Here is a 7,295-nt window from a genome sequence, read left to right as displayed (position 1 = left end):
TTCTCTTGCATTATTCCATTGTTCCATTCACTCATTACAGCTATTGCAAGCAATCTATCTGCCTGAGTGAAAACCAATAGGATGCTCTGATTGACAGACACAGGTAGCCATTTAAAACAACATCTCAGACCAAACTTTTTTTTATCTCTTTTTCATCCACAGATAGAAAATTAAAGAAGTCAGTGCTCCACCAGAGGGAGCCAGCATTTCACTAAAGAAATCGTAACGGCCCCCACATTTTTTTTAAATGCGTGGTACTCAGCAACACCCAACTGATGGGACAGTTGAATTAAAAGAGTAGCAGCTGATAACAAGGCCACTGACTAGGTATATGGTGTATGTGCAACGGTGTAGCAAAGGACAAATGAATTATTGCAGCTTATCTCAGGAAGGAAGGGATAGATAGATAGATAGATAGATAGATAGATAGATAGATAGATAGATAGATAGATAGATAGATAGATAACATTACAATACAATATATTGGTAAAAGCAAAGCACATATACTAAATGAGAACAGATACTACACTTGATGTTAGCCAAAAGGCCGAGAAGCGATAACCTGCAATAGGTTTTGGCCTATGACTGCACCCTGGTTTCAAGAAGGCACCCATTGTAGGGATAGGGACAAAGACTCCCCTTAGGAGGACATGTTGTTCATCAATAGACACCTTGAAACCCACAACTTTACTGCTTGTTGCAGCTGCAGCCCACGCATGCATTTTTAATCTGCATGAGTCTGCCTATTTTCAAACATTCTCCCCTCCCCACCAATGTCCAATGCACCTGCAGACAAGGGGATGGGGAGAGGATAACTAATTAGTGAACAAACAAGCAGCGGTCCACCTTCTTCCTAGTCTTCAGGCTCCCTGCAGACTGTAGCTGACTGCAGCAGAACAGCCAGATAAAGGCCAGGAGCCCATTATCACATGTGCAATGTGTTCCATTCTTCCATCCTTGCATTATTCCATTGTTCCATTGTCCCATTCTCTTGCATTATTCCATTGTTCCATTCACTCATTACATCTATTGCAAGCAATCTATCTGCCTGGGTGAAAACCAATAGGATGCTCTGATTGACAATCATAGGTAGCACTTTAAAACAACATCTCAGACCAAACTTTTTTTTATCTTTTTTTCATCCACAGATAGAAAATTAAAGAAGTCAGTGCTCCACCAGAGGGAGCCAGTGTTAGAACTCTCCTGTTAGGTTTTTTCTATTTTGCTGGTCACATGACCGTTTTTGCCTATTTAATCCTGCTCCGCCCTTCAGGCCTTGCTGGACTTCATTGTAATTTCTACTCTTAAGCTAGCCAGGTGCTTTGTTACCTTTCTCAGTCAGTTTAGCTAGGTCTTTTGACCTCTATGTTCTATGTTGTTTGTTTGTCTTTTACTGCTACAATTTCTGCTAGGAGGTGTCCATCTTTCTCCCAGTCCCTAGTTCTTGTAGGGATCCCTCCCTCACATCAATAGGTCTTCGTTCAGACTAGCTGAGGACTTTAGCGGGTCTGATCGCAGGATCAGGTTCCCCGTTACATCGTAGGGATTTAGCTTAGTTCTATTGTAGGGACAGATCTCCTGTCTTTCCTTAGTGCTTGTAGCAGATCATAAAAGTAAGTCCAGCCCAAAAATTTTCTCTAAGGAAAGACCTCCAGTTTCCATCATGGCATCGGTTCAGGATTTGGCTCAACGCCTGCAGGGACTCTCTCTGGAGGTGGCCGTGCTCCAACAACATGTGAGTAGCTGTTCTGGAGCGCATTTTGTGGATCCAAAGGTACGATTGCCTGATTTATTTTTTGGTGAACAACAAGATTTTTTTTCCTTTAAAAATGCTTGTTTATTGTATTTTCGTTTGAGACCCAGATCCTCTTGTGATGAATCACAGCGCATAGGGTTCATAATGTCACTTTTGCGCAAAGAACCTCAGGGATAGGCCTTTTTTCTCCAACCTAGTGATCCGTGCTTTAGATCAGTGGATAGTTTTTTTTCTGCTTTGGGGTTTTTGTATGATGATCCTGATCGTGTCTCATCAGCTGAGACGGAATTGAGACATTTGAGGCAGGGATCAGGTAATGTGGAAAATTATTGTACTCACTTCCGTCGGTGGTCTGCTCAGGTGGGGTGGAACTATTCAGCTCTGAAAAGTTTGTTTCTTGCTGGGCTAGGTGAAAGGGTTAAAGATCTGCTTATTGCTTATCTTACACCTGGAGACTTGCAGGAGGCAATGCAATTAGCTATACGGGTGGACAGGAGACTGCGTGCAAGGGTTAATGAGAGTAAATCCTCTGCCATGTCAGCTCCGAGTCTTGAGAGGGTGTGTACTGACACTGGAGAGCCGATGGAGATTGGGGCGATGTCACCCCGCTCTCAGGAAAAATACCGCAGGTTTTCTGAAGGTTTGTGCTTCTATTGCGGCAAATCTGACCATTTCATTAAGAACTGTGTGCTTCGTATGAACAAAGAAGAAAAAAAGGTCAGTTATAGCCTGTTTAAATACTAAGGGGGTATTTCTTTCTGCTACTACCGCAGCTCAGGAAGAATTAATTCAATTTCGGGTATTTGTGGATTGTGGTTCAACTCTGAATGTGATTGATGGGGGATTCTTGGAAAAGCTTAATTTAAAACCCAAACCTTTGTCATCCCCTATTGCCGTGGTTTCTGTCGATGGCACTCCCTTGAAATATGTTACTCACAAGGTTTATGAATTTCCCCTCACTATTAATGGTATTCACCATGAAAATTTGGATTTGGTGGTATTAAATAATTTGCCTTCTCCAGTAGTTTTGGGGTTGCCCTGGTTAAAATTGCACAATCCTGTACTGGATTGGTCTACCAATGAAATTAAGTCCTGGAGCCCTAAGTGTTATGACAAGTGTTGTAACGGGCGCATTGCTGCTGTGGATAAAGGGGAGTTACCTGTACCTATTCAGGATTTTTGGAAAGTTTTTTCTGAGGAGGAGTCGCAAATTTTGCCTCCCCATAGAGACTACGATTGTACCATTGAATTTGTCCCTGGAGCGACTCTTCCTAAAAGTCGTTTATTTAATCTGACTATTCCTGAGAGAAAGGCTTTGGAGGAATACATACAGACGAGCTTGGCCGCCGGTCATATCAGACCCTCTAAGTCACCTGTGGCTGTTGGATTTTTTTTTGTTAAAAAAACGGACGACGGTTTACGTCCTTGTTTGGACTTTTGCGAGATTAATAAAATTACTGTACGCAATCCCTACCCACTGCCATTGATTCCTGATTTGTTTAACCAGTTAGTGGGGGCCAAGTGGTTCTCTAAAATTGATCTCCGGAGGGCATACAATTTGTTGCGCATGAAGGAGGGTGATGAATGGAAGACTGCTTTTAACACTCCTGTGGGTCATTTTGAGAATTTGGTTATGCCTTTTGGTCTTACCAATGCACCAGCATTTTTTCAGAATCTTATTAATGACATCCTTAGACTTTTGATCGGCAAAAATGTGGTTGTGTATTTGGATGACATTTTGATTTATTCGCCTGATCTGGAGTCTCATTGGCGGAGCGTACGTGAGGTATTGCAGTTATTGATTGACAATTCGCTTTTTGCTAAGCTGGAGAAATGTGAGTTCGCTGTACAGAGAATTAGTTTTTTGGGCTACATTATCTCCAGCGAGGGCTTTGAGATGGACCCGGTGAAAGTTCAAGCTGTGCAGGAATGGCCTAGGCCTATTGGTTTGAAATCGATACAGAGGTTTTTGGGTTTCGCCAATTATTACAGAAAATTCATTAAAAAAATTTCTATTATTGTTAAACCACTGACCGATCTCACCAGGAAAGGTTCTAATACGGTTCAGTGGACTACTGAGGCCATTGAAGCTTTTGTGTTTCTAAAGGAGAGGTTCAGCTCTGCCCCCATCCTTATGCAGCCTGATGTGGCTAAGCCGTTTTTGGTTGAGGTTGATGCTTCTTCTGTGGGGGTCGGTGCGGTGTTGTCTCAGGAAAACAAGGATGGATTACATCCCTGTGCCTTTTTTTCAAAAAAACTTTTCTGAGACTGAACTTAATTACGATATTGGTAATCGGGAATTGCTGGCTATTAAACTCGCATTTGAACACTGGCGTCATCTCTTGGAAGGTGCTGATTTTCCCATTCAGGTATTCACTGATCATAAAAATCTGATCTACCTTGATGCTGCCAAGCGCTTGAATGCCCGTCAGGCTAGGTGGGCACTTTTTTTTTCGCGGTTTAATTTTTCCGTTACTTACATTCCGGGTACCAAGAATGTTAAAGCTGATGCGCTGTTTCGCAGCTTTTCTCCCATGGTCGGTGCTGAGGAGGAGGAGGAGAGCATTTTACATGAAGTTGTTGTGATAGCAGCATTGGACTCCGTTTTGGAAGATGGGATTCTGAAAGCCCAGGAGAATGCCCCATCTAACACTCCCCATGGGAGGTTGTTTGTGCCTAGGACCTTTAGGAGAGATTTGTTTGTTGAGTGTCATGAGTCTCGGTTGGCAGGTCATCCTGGAATTTCTGAGACCAAGAGACTTGTGGGTCGCAGTTTTTGGTGGCCTGGATGGCAGAAGGAGGTCATTAAGTGGGTGCGTCAATGTACTGTGTGTGCTAGATCTAAGTCTTCACATACTCCTGCTGCGGTGTTGCTTTGCCCTCTGGAGGTTCCTAGTGCACCTTGGACACATCTGGCTATGGACTTTATTACTGACCTTCCCCCCTCTGAGGGTTTCACGGTCATCTGGGTGGTCGTGGACCGTTTTAGCAAGATGTGTCACTTGGTTCCCTACATCAAACTGCCCTGCGCTAAGACAGTCGCTAAGGCCTTTGTCAAGGAGATTGTCAGACTCCATGGTGTTCCTACTGACATTGTTTCTGATAGGGGACCTCAGGTCGTGGCTCGTTTTTGGCGTGCCTTTTGTGACAGGTTGGGAGTTCATTTGTCATTTTCATCTGGATATCATCCTGAGTCTAATGGCCAGACAGAAAGGAAAAACCAGGATGTTGAGCAGTTCTTGCATTGTTTTGTGGCAGACAATCAAGAGGGGTGGTCTGAGTTTCTGCCGCTTGCTGAATTTGCTCTTAACAACCATACATCCTCTTCTGCTGGGTGTTCGCCTTTTTTTTGTTGTTCTGGGAGACATCCGTCTTTTGGGTCATTCTCCAAATTGGTATCGGCTGTGCCTGAGGAGGAGAGTTTTTCCGGTGATTTGGAAAGAGTTTGGACGGATGTGCGTGGTAATCTTCAGGAGGCTAACAAAAAATCTAAGAGGTACTTTGACAGGAAACGTCAAGCGGTTTTGTTTATGGTTGGTGACATGGTTTGGTTGTCCTCTAAGAATCTGCGGTTGAGGATTCCTTCTAAAAAATTGGGTCCCAAGTTTGTAGGGCCCTTTAAGGTGCTTCAGGTAGTTAACCAATCTGCTGTTAGGTTGGAGGTTCCTACCTCCTGGAAGATTAATCCGGTGTTTCATGTTTGTCTATTGAAAAAAGCTTATGTATCAGATAGAGACGCCACTGCCACTGTTCCTCCGGTGGTGGAGGACAGGGAATATGAAATTTGCCGCATCCTTAATTCTAGACGGTATAGAGGGAGTTTGCAGTATCTCGTCGCTTGGAAGGGTTTCGGTCCCGAGGATAACTCATGGGTGAAGGCAGATGATGTTTCTGCTTCCAGACTTGTCAGAGCGTTTCACAAGAGGTTTCCTGATGAGCCTGGGCCTAGGGGATTCGGAGGATCCTCATAGAAGAGGGGGTACTGTTAGAACTCTCCTGTTAGGTTTTTTCTATTTTGCTGGTCACATGACCGTTTTTGCCTATTTAATCCTGCTCCGCCCTTCTGGTCTTGCTGGACTTCATTGTAATTTCTACTCTTAAGCTAGCCAGGTGCTTTGTTACCTTTCTCAGTCAGTTTAGCTAGGTCTTTTGACTTCTATGTTCTATGTTGTTTGTTTGTCTTTTACTGCTACAATTTCTGCTAGGAGGTGTCCATTTTTCTCCCAGTCCCTAGTTCTTGTAGGGATCCCTCCCTCACATCAATAGGTCTTCGTTCAGACTAGCTGAGGACTTTAGCGGGTCTGATCGCAGGATCAGGTTCCCCGTTACATCGTAGGGATTTAGCTTAGTTCTATTGTAGGGACAGATCTCCTGTCTTTCGTTAGTGCTTGTAGCAGATCATAACAGCCAGCATTTCACTAAAGAAATCGTAATGGCCCCAACATTTTTTTTAAATGCGTGGTACTCAGCAACACCCAACTGATGGGACAGTTGAATGAAAAGAGTAGCAGCTGATAACAAGGCCACTGACTAGGTATATGGTGTATGTGCAACGGTGTAGCAAAGGACAAATGCATTATTGCAGCTTATCTCAGGAAGGAAGGGATAGATAGATAGATAGATAGATAGATAGATAGATAACATTACAATACAATATATTGGTAAAAGCAAAGCACATATACTAAATGAGAACAGATACTACACTTGATGTTAGCCAAAAGGCCGAGAAGCGATAACCTGAATTGGTTTTGGCCTATGACTGCACCCTGGCTTCAAGAAGGCACCCATTGTAGGGATAGGGACAAAGACTCCCCTTAGGAGGACATGTTGTTCATCAATAGACACCTTAAAACCCACAACTTTACTGCTTGTTGCAGCTGCAGCCCACGCATGCATTTTTAATCTGCATGAGTCTGCCTATTTTCAAACATTCTCCCCTCCCCCCCAATGTCCCATGCACCTGCAGACAAGGGAATGGGGAGAGGATAACTAATTAATGAACAAACAAGCAGCAGTCCACCTTCTTCCTAGTCTGCAGGCTCCCTGCCGACTGTAGCTGACTGCAGCAGCACAGCCAGATAAAGGCCAGGAGCCCATTATGACACGTGCAATAATGTTCCATTCTTCCATTCTTGCATTATTCCATTGTTCCATTGTCCCATTCCCTTGCATTATTCCATTGTTCCATTCACTCATTACCTCTATTGCAAGCAATCTATCTGCCTGGGTGAAAACCAATAGGATGCTCTGATTGACAGACATAGGTAGCACTTTAAAACAACATCTCAGACCAAACTTTTTTTAATCTTTTTTTCATCCACAGATAGAAACTGTAGTGTCGGCATCCCTGCCTCCTGCTAGGCAGGGACGCCGTTCCCCTCACCTCTCCGCTCCGTGCCCGGCGTCCTCCTCCCGCTCTGCTGGCAGCGCGTGCTGCTTCCCGGTCACTGTGCCTAGGGCGTGCGCGCGCTCCCTCTCTCTTAAAGGGGCCGCGCGCGCCGTCCTAAGGAGTCAATGCTTTGACCTGTCCCTGTCCCTG

The 7,295-nt window shown here is 44.2% G+C and overlaps 2 pseudogenes; both read right to left on the bottom strand.

The window, feature by feature from the left end:
* Positions 1–457: 457 nt before the first annotated feature.
* On the bottom strand, positions 458–559 carry LOC141160297 (U2 spliceosomal RNA; annotated as a pseudogene).
* A 5,829-nt stretch (positions 560–6,388) lies between these two features.
* On the bottom strand, positions 6,389–6,490 carry LOC141160298 (U2 spliceosomal RNA; annotated as a pseudogene).
* Positions 6,491–7,295: the final 805 nt, after the last annotated feature.

The sequence above is a fragment of the Phyllobates terribilis genome, unplaced genomic scaffold (assembly GCF_046119375.1).
Source record: "Phyllobates terribilis strain yellow unplaced genomic scaffold, ASM4611937v1 Scaffold_8__6_contigs__length_399053987, whole genome shotgun sequence".
Classification (NCBI taxonomy): Eukaryota; Metazoa; Chordata; class Amphibia; order Anura; family Dendrobatidae; genus Phyllobates; species Phyllobates terribilis.
The sequence above is the reverse complement of the archived record's forward strand: the minus strand, read 5'-3'. Positions and strand labels throughout refer to the sequence as shown.